The sequence below is a fragment of the Onychomys torridus genome, chromosome 14, assembly GCF_903995425.1.
Source record: "Onychomys torridus chromosome 14, mOncTor1.1, whole genome shotgun sequence".
In the NCBI taxonomy this organism is placed as follows: Eukaryota; Metazoa; Chordata; class Mammalia; order Rodentia; family Cricetidae; genus Onychomys; species Onychomys torridus.
This window is the reverse complement of record NC_050456.1, coordinates 55,531,925-55,544,041: the sequence shown is the minus strand read 5'-3', so window position 1 is coordinate 55,544,041 and position 12,117 is coordinate 55,531,925.

The following is a 12,117-nucleotide window of genomic DNA, read 5'->3' as shown; positions in this document are numbered from 1 at the left end:
CCTCACCACCTCTGCCTTCCTGAATAGCTTCAGCAAGCAGAGTGGAAGGAAGCCTTCCTACCACAATAACTTATGGAAAGACCATGAAATGTAGGGGCTGACCCTTCCTTGTCTCCCTCATCTTTATCTTGCCTGGCAAGACATACCCTTGTGGCTGTCTATGCCCAATGACCTGGTAGCCCCTCACAGTTCTTCCTTTAGCCCAGATATCCTTAGCCTAGATATCTCCCACCCTGCCTACATCTTGCTCCTCTCAAGGGCTTCGCCTCACCAGAACCAGACTAGTCTGGAACCATCTGCCTAAAGTCCATGTTCTCAGTGGCTGTGATTGCCCCCTCTCACCTGCACTACACACCCCTCGGAGGCAGAAATGGAGAGGGTGGGGTCTTTTGCCCCAACTCCATTCTGTGCTGATATATTCTTAATAGGATTAATAATGACTAGCATTGGCCAGGCATTCCCCATCTGCCTGGCCCTTGTTCTCCATATACTTTACCTGTATTAACTCATTTATTCCCTAGAGCAACCTTGTGAATAGTCAGCTCTGTTATAACCCTTTTTTCCAAGTTTGGAAAGGGGAGAGCTCAGAGAAAGTTACTAATTTGCCCAAAGCCTCACAGTTAGTAAGTGGCAAAGTCTAGCTTCATATCCATGTAGCCTGCTCTGGTGTCTAGCCTTTCTCTCCAGGCACCAGCCTCTGTGTGGTGAATTACTGTAAACATTCAACAAATTCCCTGCTGAAAAGAACAAGGAGTCAAATTTTCCCTGGATAATTCTTGGGTTCATTCCTTTATTGTATGCACTGAACAGCCAGAATGTAACAGGAATTAGTGGTACAGAAGAGCTAGGCTCAACCTCCACCTCGAAGGGATGCTCCTGATGCCTAGTGAAAGCTGGTGTGCCGGGCCTCCCCAACGTGGGAATAGTGACCACTTTACAACTTTCCGGGCTCTGGGATGACACTTCTCTAGGGAAAAACCTGAGCTCCTTCTGGCTGCACGCCTACAGAGACCAAACGCGGTCAAAGGACCCTCATTACCCAGCTTCTGGAGATTCAGTAGAGGAAGTATGGGCTCGGGGAGTGTGGTGGAGGTGAGGGTCAGAGGCAGCAGGCTTCCAGAGAAGACCTCTCCACACAAGCTCCCCTACAATGCTGGGAAAAAGACTTCCCGCGGAACCTTGGCTGGCTGCTGGCGTGGCTCACAAGCTAAATCCTCCAGGCTGAGGCACCCAAAGATGCAAAGCCCTGCAAAGAGGGGGCCCGGCACTTCCCTAAACCGGAACCCCAGCGAAGGAGGGAGGAGCTGGCCTAGGCACTGTGAGGCCTTCAGGACAAAAGGCAGACCCACGTGCAAACGCTTACGCCCCTCCCTGTCGCTGAAAGCCTCCTCTCCGGCCTGCTTGTGACCCCTTTACTCCTCCCCATTAGTATCTCCCCACCAAATATTTTCAAATTCCAGGCGGCGTTTGCCTCTAAACCTCTTGAAATGAGATGCCTCCTTAGGGAGGGAGCCAGCGGAGGGGCGAGCCCGCGTCTGGGGAAGGTATGGACTGGCAGAGGAGGGTGGAATCCCAGGGGTGCACAGGGAAGGAGGCCCTCCCAGCAGGAGCCGTGGGAGGGACGCTGCCCGAGGACATCTCCAGGTTCTGCGGAGGGAAGAAGAGCAGCAGGACATCTGGGCAGAGAGCAAGGGCAGAATTGAGCAGTGGCCTCGCAGGTCCCCAACCAAGGAGTCCACCCCCATCCCCAAAGATCACCACATCGAGTACCTGGTGACTCTGAGTCACGGGGATGACCCCTAAAGAGACAAGCATGACGATGCACCTCGCCACAGACTGCTGCCCCACACCCCTGCCTGTTTGATCTGTGAGTTTATAACGCCCTAAAGGCCAAGCTTCAGCGATGCTGAGTTCTAATCCTATCGGTGCCGTGGACATGCTGTATGGCCCGGTCCACTCTGTCCAGTCGCGAACCTTCCATCTAGCATGTTGTGCTGTGGACAGTGACAGATAGCAGGAATTGAACCTAAGAGGAGAAGCTGTGGGATGTATACAGTTTGAGAGCTGGAAAGACAGAAGAAGTAACCTAGATTTGATTCTGATGGTTAGGAGCTGCAGAAGTCGCACGAGCAAGGGGAAGCTGTTCTTGCGTTTAGTCCAAGACTGTCGAGATGGCTCACAGTGTCCAGGCACAACAGAGCATGGCGATGGAAAGGGAAGGCCAGCCCTGGGCGGCGAGGCCTGTCCACGGAGCCCGCCGAGGCAGAGAAATCCCTCGGCTGAGCAGCGTAATTAATCCACAACAGCATGGGAGAGAGTGCGGCGGCTCTTGGAGAAAGGAGTTAATTAGCAACGCGTTCGGGGGAGACAATTAAATTGCAGGAGACAACAGTACGCTTGGAGGACCCCGGAGCCCCCCTATGCCGATCGCCCAGACCACGCGTGGGGGTGGTGTTTCCACCTAGCCACCAGCCGCGCACGGCGGGCGAGCGGGCGAGCGCTGCAGGGCTCGGGTCTGCCGGGAGGGGGCGCCGCCGCCCGCCGCACCGGAGGCCACCCTCTGCAGGGACCAGCAGCGTGACAGCTACCCCAGGGCCAGAGAGCTTGCTGGTGTTTACCTCTCCAAGCCACAAAGGGCTTTAGCCTGGAAAGGGAGTGCTCTGGGGTCCAAATTCATGCTACCAATCATGGGCTGACCCGAGACCCATCTCTGCATGGGTCAGGGGGCAGACAGCCTGTCCGGGAGGGCGGGGACCCGGCAGCTTGGTCTGCACAGGGGCTGTGCTTCCGCAGGTTCCCGTGAGCTCGCTCCTGGCCAGAGCCCTCGCTCTTCAGCCCCTCGCTCGCTGCCACCCACTGGCTTTGTTACAATAGAGACCTTTCTTGCTCTCACCTAGCCCCAGGGCTGGTGAGTACTTACTTGGCTTCGGGAAGTTCACCCAGTCATGACCACAGCTCTGTGCAGTGCGATTATTAATTAACCTTGTTCTGAAGAAGAAACCCCGGCTCAGAGAGGCCGAGGAAGTGGCCCAGAAACACACAGTGAGTGGAGGTTGGACGTCCACAATCCGATGGCCTCTGAGCCCTTTCCCAGTTCCCCTGTTCTTAGCCCAAACCACTAACGCAGAGCCTCACATAGGTGCTAATTAAATAAGGACTCCAGGATGAATGGCAGATCTGTTTCCTTGTTTGTCAAAGAAGCGTAAGTATTGAGAGGGATGTGGGAATTGCATGAGATGGTACGTGTGTAAGCCCCACCCCAACCCCCGCAGTGCACTTGGGCCAGCAGAAGGTGGTGTCCCTGACTGACCCTTGACAGTTCTGGGAATCGCTGGGGAATCTTATTAAAAACGCGCCAGGGCCCTGCCGCTCTGCATTTCTCACAAACTGCTTCTGCTCTGTGGAGCGCTGGTTTCCACCTCCCACCTGCTCTGCACATTCACAGTCATCCCAGGAGTTTCAGAAGGTACTGATGGGTGTGGATCAAGAAGGAGGTCCTCCCAGAGAGTCTGATCAAACTGGTCTGGGTGTGACCTGGCATGGATTTTTTTTTTTTTTAAACGAGGTCCCAGAAGGCTATTGCTCTGCAGCCAAGTCCAGAGCTCTCCGTGGGTGTATGTGAGGGTGAAGGTGTGAACAGAATGGGCTTATCACAGGTGTGAGGACAAACTGGACTTGGAGGCGGAGTCACCAGAGAGGTGGGGCCGGCTGTGAGATGGAGGGACATGGCTAAGGTGGGGCTGACAACCACGGTCCTGACCCTTCGCTCCCACCCAGCCTGGATGGGGTGAGGCCCAGGACAGGCTGGGAAGCCGCTGAGCCATTTGGCAGGTATTCCCCAGGATGTGTCCTAGGAAGGCTTGTATTCTGGGTGTCTGGGCCGGCTGCCAGAGGCAGGCAGGGAGCTGGCCGATATGCTGATTGACTGTAAGTACAGAGCAGAAGGCTGGTCTTGGACTGAGGCCAGCTTGGCCCTCGGTTTATTAATCTGCACAGCTCACCTGCGGCGGTCACTTAGTGATCAGTGCTATTGAGCACCCACCACAGGGGGCCACAGTGAACTCCTTTACATTAAGGCCCAACAATCTTTTAATGTTGCTAGGAGCAAACCAACTAATGAGGAAGCAGGCCCATCCGGGTTATTTATGACACTAGCTGGACTCTCATTCCCCCCCGCCCTCTCCTTGACTTTATTGCAGCCAGTCATGCGGCACACAACTGTAGTCCAACTCTCAGGAGGCTGAGGCTAGCCTGGGCTACAGAGAGAAACCCTGTCTCAAAATAATCAGCATTAGGGCCACTGAATTGCTCTTTCTGTAAAGGCACAAGCCACCAAGCCCAAGGAGCTGAGTTTGAGCTCCTGGACCCAGGTAGAAGAAAAGAAGCAACTCCTAAGAGTTGTCCCCCAGCCTCCACACATTCGCTGTGGCACGCAGGCACGCACACACATACATGCACATAAGAAAAAAATTATTATTATTATTTTTTAGTTATTTGAGACAGGGTTTCTCTGAGTAGTTTTGGTGTCTCTCCTGGAGCTTGCTCTGTAGACCAGGCTGGCCTCGAACTCACAGAGATCCACCTGGCTCTGCCTCCCGAGTGCTGGGATTAAAGGCGTGTGCCACCACCGCCCGGCTAAATATGTTTTTTAAAAAAAATCAAAATGAAGTTCTGTGCAGTATCATATGCCTTTAATCTCAGCACTCAGAAGACAGAGGCAGGCAGATCTCTGTAAGTATGAGGCCAGCCCAGCCTACATAATGAGTACCAAGTCAGGCAGGACCACATAGTGAGACCCTGTCTCAAGAAAAATAAGAATAAAATAAATAAGACCAGGCCAGGTGGTGGTTGGTGGAACACTCCTTTAATCCCAGCACTCGGGAGGCAGAGCCAGGCAGATCTCTGTGAGTTCGAGGCCAGCCTGGTCTACAAAGCAAGTTCCAGAACAGCCAGAGCTGTTACACAGAGAAACTTAGTCTGGGATACATACACACATACATACATACATACATACATACATACATACATACATACATACATACAACCAGACGCCATTCCCCAGTATCTATTTGTCAGGGCTTCACCCTATGCCTGAGCTCACATCTCCACCTGCCTGGAGCTCCTTCCTCTCTCCAAGCAAAACTCCTACAGCTCTAGTCTGAATGGCCTTGGACTCCAGGCACCCGGTGACGCCACTGTCTTCCCCACAGGCTCCTGGCTCAGGTGTCAGGGCTCCAGGGATGGGTTGACAGTGCCTCACTGGAACCAGCAAGTCAGCATGTGTGGGTGCCTTTGCTGGCACTGCTGTGGGGTAATGCAGGAGAGCAGAGAGTCGCCCAGCAGGACAGTCTACCTGAGAACTCTCCCAGTGTACCGGCATAGTGAGGGTGGTGAACCAACCAACCAATAGGTTGCACCTGTTACAGTACTTCCCTTCGCTCTCGATTTAGTAGTGAGCTGAGGACTCTGGCCTTCATCACAGCGTGTTACCCCAAGGTTATCAAAGTGCTGATCTTTGAAATAAAGGCGTCAGGCAAGTAGGAGGTCTCACCTCTCCAGGCTTTACACACCAACTGTGTGTCTAAGGCCCACTGAGAAGAGAAACATCGAAGGTGTAATAGTCCCTGGTGCCCCCCCTCTGTTTTAGTTATCATCCCAGTTAGTTTTTATTGTCAACTTGACATAACAATTGTCACCTGGGAAGAGCAAACCTCAATTGAAGAACCACCTCCATCAGATTGGCCTGTGGTCATGAACGTGAGAAACTAACGGAGGAGGGTGCGGCCCATTGCGGGTGGTGCCACCCTTAGGCAGGTGGGCCTGGACTGTAGAGGAAAGGCATCTGAGAAAGGCAGGAGAGGCCTTCCTCTGTGGTTTCTAAGTTTCAGTTCCTTCCTGAGTTCCTTCCTGACTTCCCTCAGTGATGGATTCAGACTGGAAGTGGAAGCCTCGTAAACCTGTCCCTCTTCTGAGTCGCTTTTGGTCACAGTGTTCATCACACCAACAGAAAGCAAACTCTATCATTTTATAGCATACAGCTAGGTCAGAACCAGTGACCATTTAAGGAATCTGTTGCCCTGAAATAACAATGGTGTAATTGCTTTGGTCAGGTAAGGTGGAGAAATCATTAAAACCTTCAGAAATGAAAATGACCAAGATTTGAGAATACACTGTGTGTGTGTGTGTGTGTGTGTGTGTGTGTGTGTGTGTGTGTGTGTGTTTTGTTTTATTTGGGGTCTCTTGGGGGGATATGGTTGCTGATGTGGAGCCAGGGTTGAATGTAGCCCAGGTTGGCCTTGAACTCCTGGTCCTCTTGCCCCCACCTCCTAAGTACCAGAATTACAGGCATATAGCACCACTCCTGGTACTAACTCAGAACTTTTACGGCAGCCATGCTTTCCCAGGGCCAGAGGGGCTTCCCAGTAGAGAACACATACAGTACTTGAGCTCAAACCCAGGGCCTTTCAAATGCTAGGCAAGTGCTCTGCCACAGAGCTGCACCCCCAGCCCTAAAGAACACGCAAGAGGAGCAGATGAACACCTGAAGGGCGAGGACCACATCTGAAGATATTTAAGGTCCCTCAAAGTGAAATCTCCTTGGGGCTGACCTGTGCTGTCTGGTGTCTGCTCTCCTGACTCTATGCAACTGAGACCTCTTTTCTTTTGAAAGAAAACAGCAGCGGCAGGAAAAGGAAGCTTGGCAGAGTCAGGTCCCACTCATCCCAATCCTCCTGTAGCTGGCAGGTCAAGGAGGCCCATCCTGGCTACAAGCAGAAACGGAGTCATCACTGTGACCGGACTGGGCTCATCAGCAGTGTTAGTAATGTGGGCTTCACAGCACAGCTGAAGCCTGTAAAATGCTGCAGGAAAGAATCACAAACCAGTACAAGGTTCGCATGCTTCTACCTACACCTTGGCTTGATGAGCATCTATTGGGAAAGCCTTGAAAGAGGCTTCTGCCTCGGGTTACCTTGACCTAGCTGCCTGCCAAAGCGCAGGGGACAATTGCTCAGGCCTGGCCTCTGCTGAGTTGTCAGGCTGGGTACCCACGGCTGTTGGTTGGTTGGTTGTCGTGTCTGCTGCCCTTCCGGTTTGCTTAGGGGGATATTTGTGTGCATTCCCTCAACGCAGAGAGGCCCAGAGGCCTTCTTAAAACCAGAGGGCAGCAGGAGGAGACTGTGGAATGAAGCACTCCCAGGAGGCTCCAGGGCCTGATAGCCAGGCTTCCCTGAATGGTAAGGACTGAATGTTCATGAGACTACCTTATGTTTGTGTATGCCTTCCCCTACTTCTTCCCTAACTTTGAAGCAAACAAGCCCAGGGAATCTTAGCTCAAACTATGACACCCTAGGGGCTCAAGAAATGGGTCAGGCCGGGCAGTGGTGGCGCATGCCTTTAATCCCAGCACTTGGGAAGCAGAGGCAGGCAGATCTCTGTGAGTTCGAGGCCAGCCTGGGCTACAGAGTGAGTTCCAGGAAAAAGGTGCAAAGCTACACAGAGAAACCCTGTCTCGAAAAACAAAACAAAACAAAGCAAACAAACATTAAAAAAAAAAAAAAAGGGTCTCACCTAAAATTGCACAAGAAATAAAGCTACTTGACCTAGGAGACGGGTGTTGTTTCCATAACTTCTCCTTAGTTCAGGAGATCGTTTGGCCTTGGATGCTTGATAGACATTTTAGATAAATACACTGTTAGTTCTTGGAAGCCGCAAGAAAATCATCTTAGGAACCAGCTAATATATATACAAAAGCTAAAATATCACCAAGACTTCTTAAGCCATGGCTTGACCTAGTGGGCAAAGCTTGTGGACTATTCCCAGAGAACAGAGGCCACAGTTCTGCTGTTACAAGGGCCTTCATCAGGAGGAAGGAGCATTCTTCCAAGGCCACTGCAGTTCTTGAGATTAAAAACTCTATAGGAAAATTAAAAGCATCTATTTTTACTCTGAGGCTCTTAGCCACTCCTGACAACCTTGCAGAGAACACAGGCATTCATCCTGACCGAGGCCCTCAGAAGAGCCAGCCTCAAAATCCCACTCCCGGTTTTTTGGTTGTTTTTTTTTTAATTCCCTATCATATCCTATCAGTTTCCACCCACTCGCTGTGTTCACTTGGTATGCCATGGGCTTTTCTCACTTTCTTGCTCATCTCCAGCTGCTGAAATTTGGGGCAGAAATCATGCAGACTTTTTTCAAGCAATTCTCTAATGTCTTACATAACCAACCCTCAGAACTACAGGGAAGCCATGTGTTCTAAGAATAAGGAGGGATTCTTAGAGGAGAAACCAAAGTGGTCACGTGTGGACCCACAGAACGTGCCCTTCCAGGAAGCCGGGCAGAATAAGGATCCAGGGTGCCATTTGCTCTTTTGGGGTTAACTCTAACTAGACATTTTGGCAGTAGAGTCTTAAATACCCCCAAGCAAGTGTCAGCCTTTCTGAGGTTGAATTCCATTACAGGGTTCACACACACAAAGGCTGCCTTACTTGACGATTTTAAGACTTAAGATAACATTCTTCCACACTGTGATCTCAGGGTGCCCCATCCTGTTCTCAACTGAAGTGCCAGAGATAAAAGGCGGACTGTGCTGTGCCATGGAGGCACAGACTTCTCACCTCACCTCTTTCCCAGCAGACAAAGGCGACCCCTGAAGGCAGGGACCGGAGAACAGACCTCACAGAGCACCAGAGCATCTGTGTAACCCTGACTACTGACAGTGAAAATGTTCACTTGGCCCACAGTCCTGCCTATACATGGAGAAACATCACCCTGCTCGTGGGGAGAGATGCCGAGAAGGAAATAAAAAGCCAACTGAGACACTCCGAAACGATGTTTTGTTCAAGTCATACCTTTCATCTGAGATGAAAGGACTGTTTTCAGAAAACTGACCAGCAAAGAACATGATGTAATTTGATCCTCAGATGCCCTTATTTTTAGTTAAGAGAATTTGATTGAGGCTGGGGAAATGGCTCAGTGGGGAAGAGGGCTTGCTGCACAAGCTTGAGGACCTGAGTTCAAATCCCCAGCACCCGTGTGTTCACATGCATCTGCTCGAAGCACCAGGGATGTTAGACACTGGATTACTGAGACTTGCTGGCCACCAGTCTAACCAAAAACCATGGAGTTCCAGGTTCAGTGAGTGACCCTGTCTCAAGGGAATAAGGCAGAGCATGGCAGAGGAGGGCACCTGGGCACACATCTGCACACATGTGTACATACATGCATATACCACATACACACAAACAATTCCTTTTTTGAAGGACTAGGGAAGTAGCTCAGGGTGGCAGAGTGCTTGTCTAATATGCAAGGCCGTAGGTTCAATCTTCATTCAGACCCAAATAAATAAATAAATAAATAAATAAATAAATAAATAAATAAATAAATGAATGAATGAATGAATGTCTTACTTGGCAAACTGAGGCAAGAGGGCCACAAGTTCAAGATCAGTCTGGGCTATATAGCAAGACATTGCCTCAAAATAAGGGGAGAAATCTGAATGTAGGTGTTTTGTTGTTGTTGAGACAGGGTCTTGCTTGTAGCCCTGGCCGTCCTGGAACTGTTTACCAGACTGGTCCCAAATTCACAAAGATCCACTTGCCTCTGCCTCCTGAGTGCTGGAGTTAAAGGCGTGTGCCACGATGTCTGGCTGAAGGCAGTTTTTACATGGGCATGAGTGAATATGCAGGCTGCAATCAGGTACTTATGAGAAGACTGACGACATGCTTCTCCAGAGTCTCATTCCAGAGGTAAGATCCAACCAGATGTTGATATAAAGTTGCCTTACTGGAGCACAGGTGATCCATTTTCTAAGCTCCTCAAGTTGAGCCCTTTTTAGTCTGTTGATTTTACTTATGGCTCATCTAATGCAGCTACAGGCCTTTTCTAAAAAGCAGCTTTTAAAATTACATTTCATTCATTTGTGTGTATTTGGGATGGGGGGTGTGTGCATGCCATGGTGTCCATGTGGAGGTCAGAAAACAATGTTCAGGGGCCTGTTCTCTTTCTATGGGGCTTGGTGGTCAACTCAGGCCTCCGGTAAGTGCTTTACTCACTGAGCAGTCCTGCCGACCCACAGTTACAGAGCTCATAAAAGGTGATGCTGGGAACAACCTCAGAGCTAATCCAGTGCTTTCCCAGGCAGCTCAGAGGCTACGTGACCTAGCCGGAGTCGCCAGGAATAGCAGGTTGGGCAGGGATGGGGCTTCTCCACCCGGTGGTAGAGCAGCTGCCTGCCAGGCCTGAGGCTCTAGGTTCAATCTCCAGCGACACGGAACGAAAATGAGACAGAAATGACAAAAAGAGTCCGTCTTTAGTGTCTTTGGCACCAGGTTATGAACTGTGGTGGAAGCGTCCAAGATGTGGCTTAAACAGGATGTTCGCAAACAGACAGTTCTAGATGCCTGGATGCTTCCTCACACAGGAGCCGTGGGGGGGGGGGGGGGGGTGGATGAGGAGACAAATCAAGGAACGGGGCTCTCCCATGCCTCACAGAGTCTGTTTTGTGCTCTCTTACTTTTCTGGATGCCACTTCTGGAGAAGGATGGTCTCTATTTCAGAAGGGCCTGCTTGAGCCATCTTTACCCATTTTTAATTCATTTTAGTGGCCTTACAACCGTATTTTAAAGTCACTCAGATCACTGTGTGTGTCAGAAACAATCCTACAGGACTTTATACTGCCAACCCTGTAGATCTTTTCATGAGAGTAAGCTGGTTACACTCCCAGTATCAAACATGCAGGAAGAGTTCTTGGCTGGACTGGGATGCAGGGAAGCCGTCTCCCTGCAGGAGCTCAGAGGAAGGCTGACATACTTGCTGAGGCCCCTCTGCTGTAGGAGGAGCTTCAGATTATGTGGCTTTTCTTCACCACAGCGTACAGCTGTGACCACTGTCATCTGAAAGTTCTCTGTGGTCTGTGAGGTGGAGCAGGCGCTGGACTCTCTCCCGCCTCCAAGCACGGCACACTCCTCAGGCTGCCTGTGCTTAGCACCAAAGTCTGAACAGACTCCAGTTCCCAGCACCTAATTCCATATCCCAGACAACACAAAACGATGTTTGAAACTGCATGCAATCCACAATTATTCTGGATTTCTTTTAGGGTTTTTGTGAAGGAGTGGATAGGGTGGAGCCCAGGGCCTTACCCACACTAGGCGAGCACTCCACCAGGGCTACATGCCCAGCCCTTAGAATTTTTATGCAGTTACAAAGCGAATAATTTTCAAGTAAGTGACTTTTATTTTTTCTTTCCTCTGACATTTCACAGTCAATTTCTACATAACTTCACACTTTCTTAAAAGAATTCACATTTGGTAAATAGTCTCTACCCTAAAGAGGTTGTGGCTGAAAAGCCACTGAAGTATATGTGCAAGAGTAACTTGTGTGCTGAAGGAATCATACTAGAGAAGAAGTCAGACAACTATAATCAATGAAACTGTAGTAAATTACAAACGTTAAATTCTACGACCAATTCAATCAGGAACCTTTCGAAAGGTGTTCCATATTGCCAATCCAACCTGACAAAGGTTCCCCTATGGGCTGGACTGAGCTAAACTGGACTTCTCACGGCCCTGCACAATGCTTCAGAAGGACTTAGAGCATGCACCACTAAGGCCATTGCTACTGACAGCTTTGGGCAACCAATGGAGATCTTTCTGGTCCACTCCAGGCTTCCTTCAAATGCTGGTCTAGCCTCTGACCTCAAAGGATCACTCCTTCTAAGATCTAGCTTCTCTACTGGAGTCCATCTGCTTCCAGCTCCACTGGGAAGAGAACCCTATGCTAACAGCCTAGGGACTTGCAGCCATGCCTATAAGATCACGGAGGAGCGGTGACTGGGGTGCTAACCTTCCCTGCCACTCAGCAGCGAAGATCTATGGGGGCTTCCATCACCTTGTCATGGGGATGAGGAGGAAATGAAAACCCGTGTCTAGGAGGAAGAGTCCAGGGGCTTACAGCTCCACTGAGGGCTTTTCCGATGGACACATGTGGTCCTCAGCAAGGGCTTCCAGCTTTCTGACGTTCGGTAAAACCTGTGGCTGGCACCCAGGCTGCTCTGAACGCACCTGTCTCTACAGCTTTCCTGCAAACAGTGTGCCAAAAAAAGGAGGCTATGGGGCCACA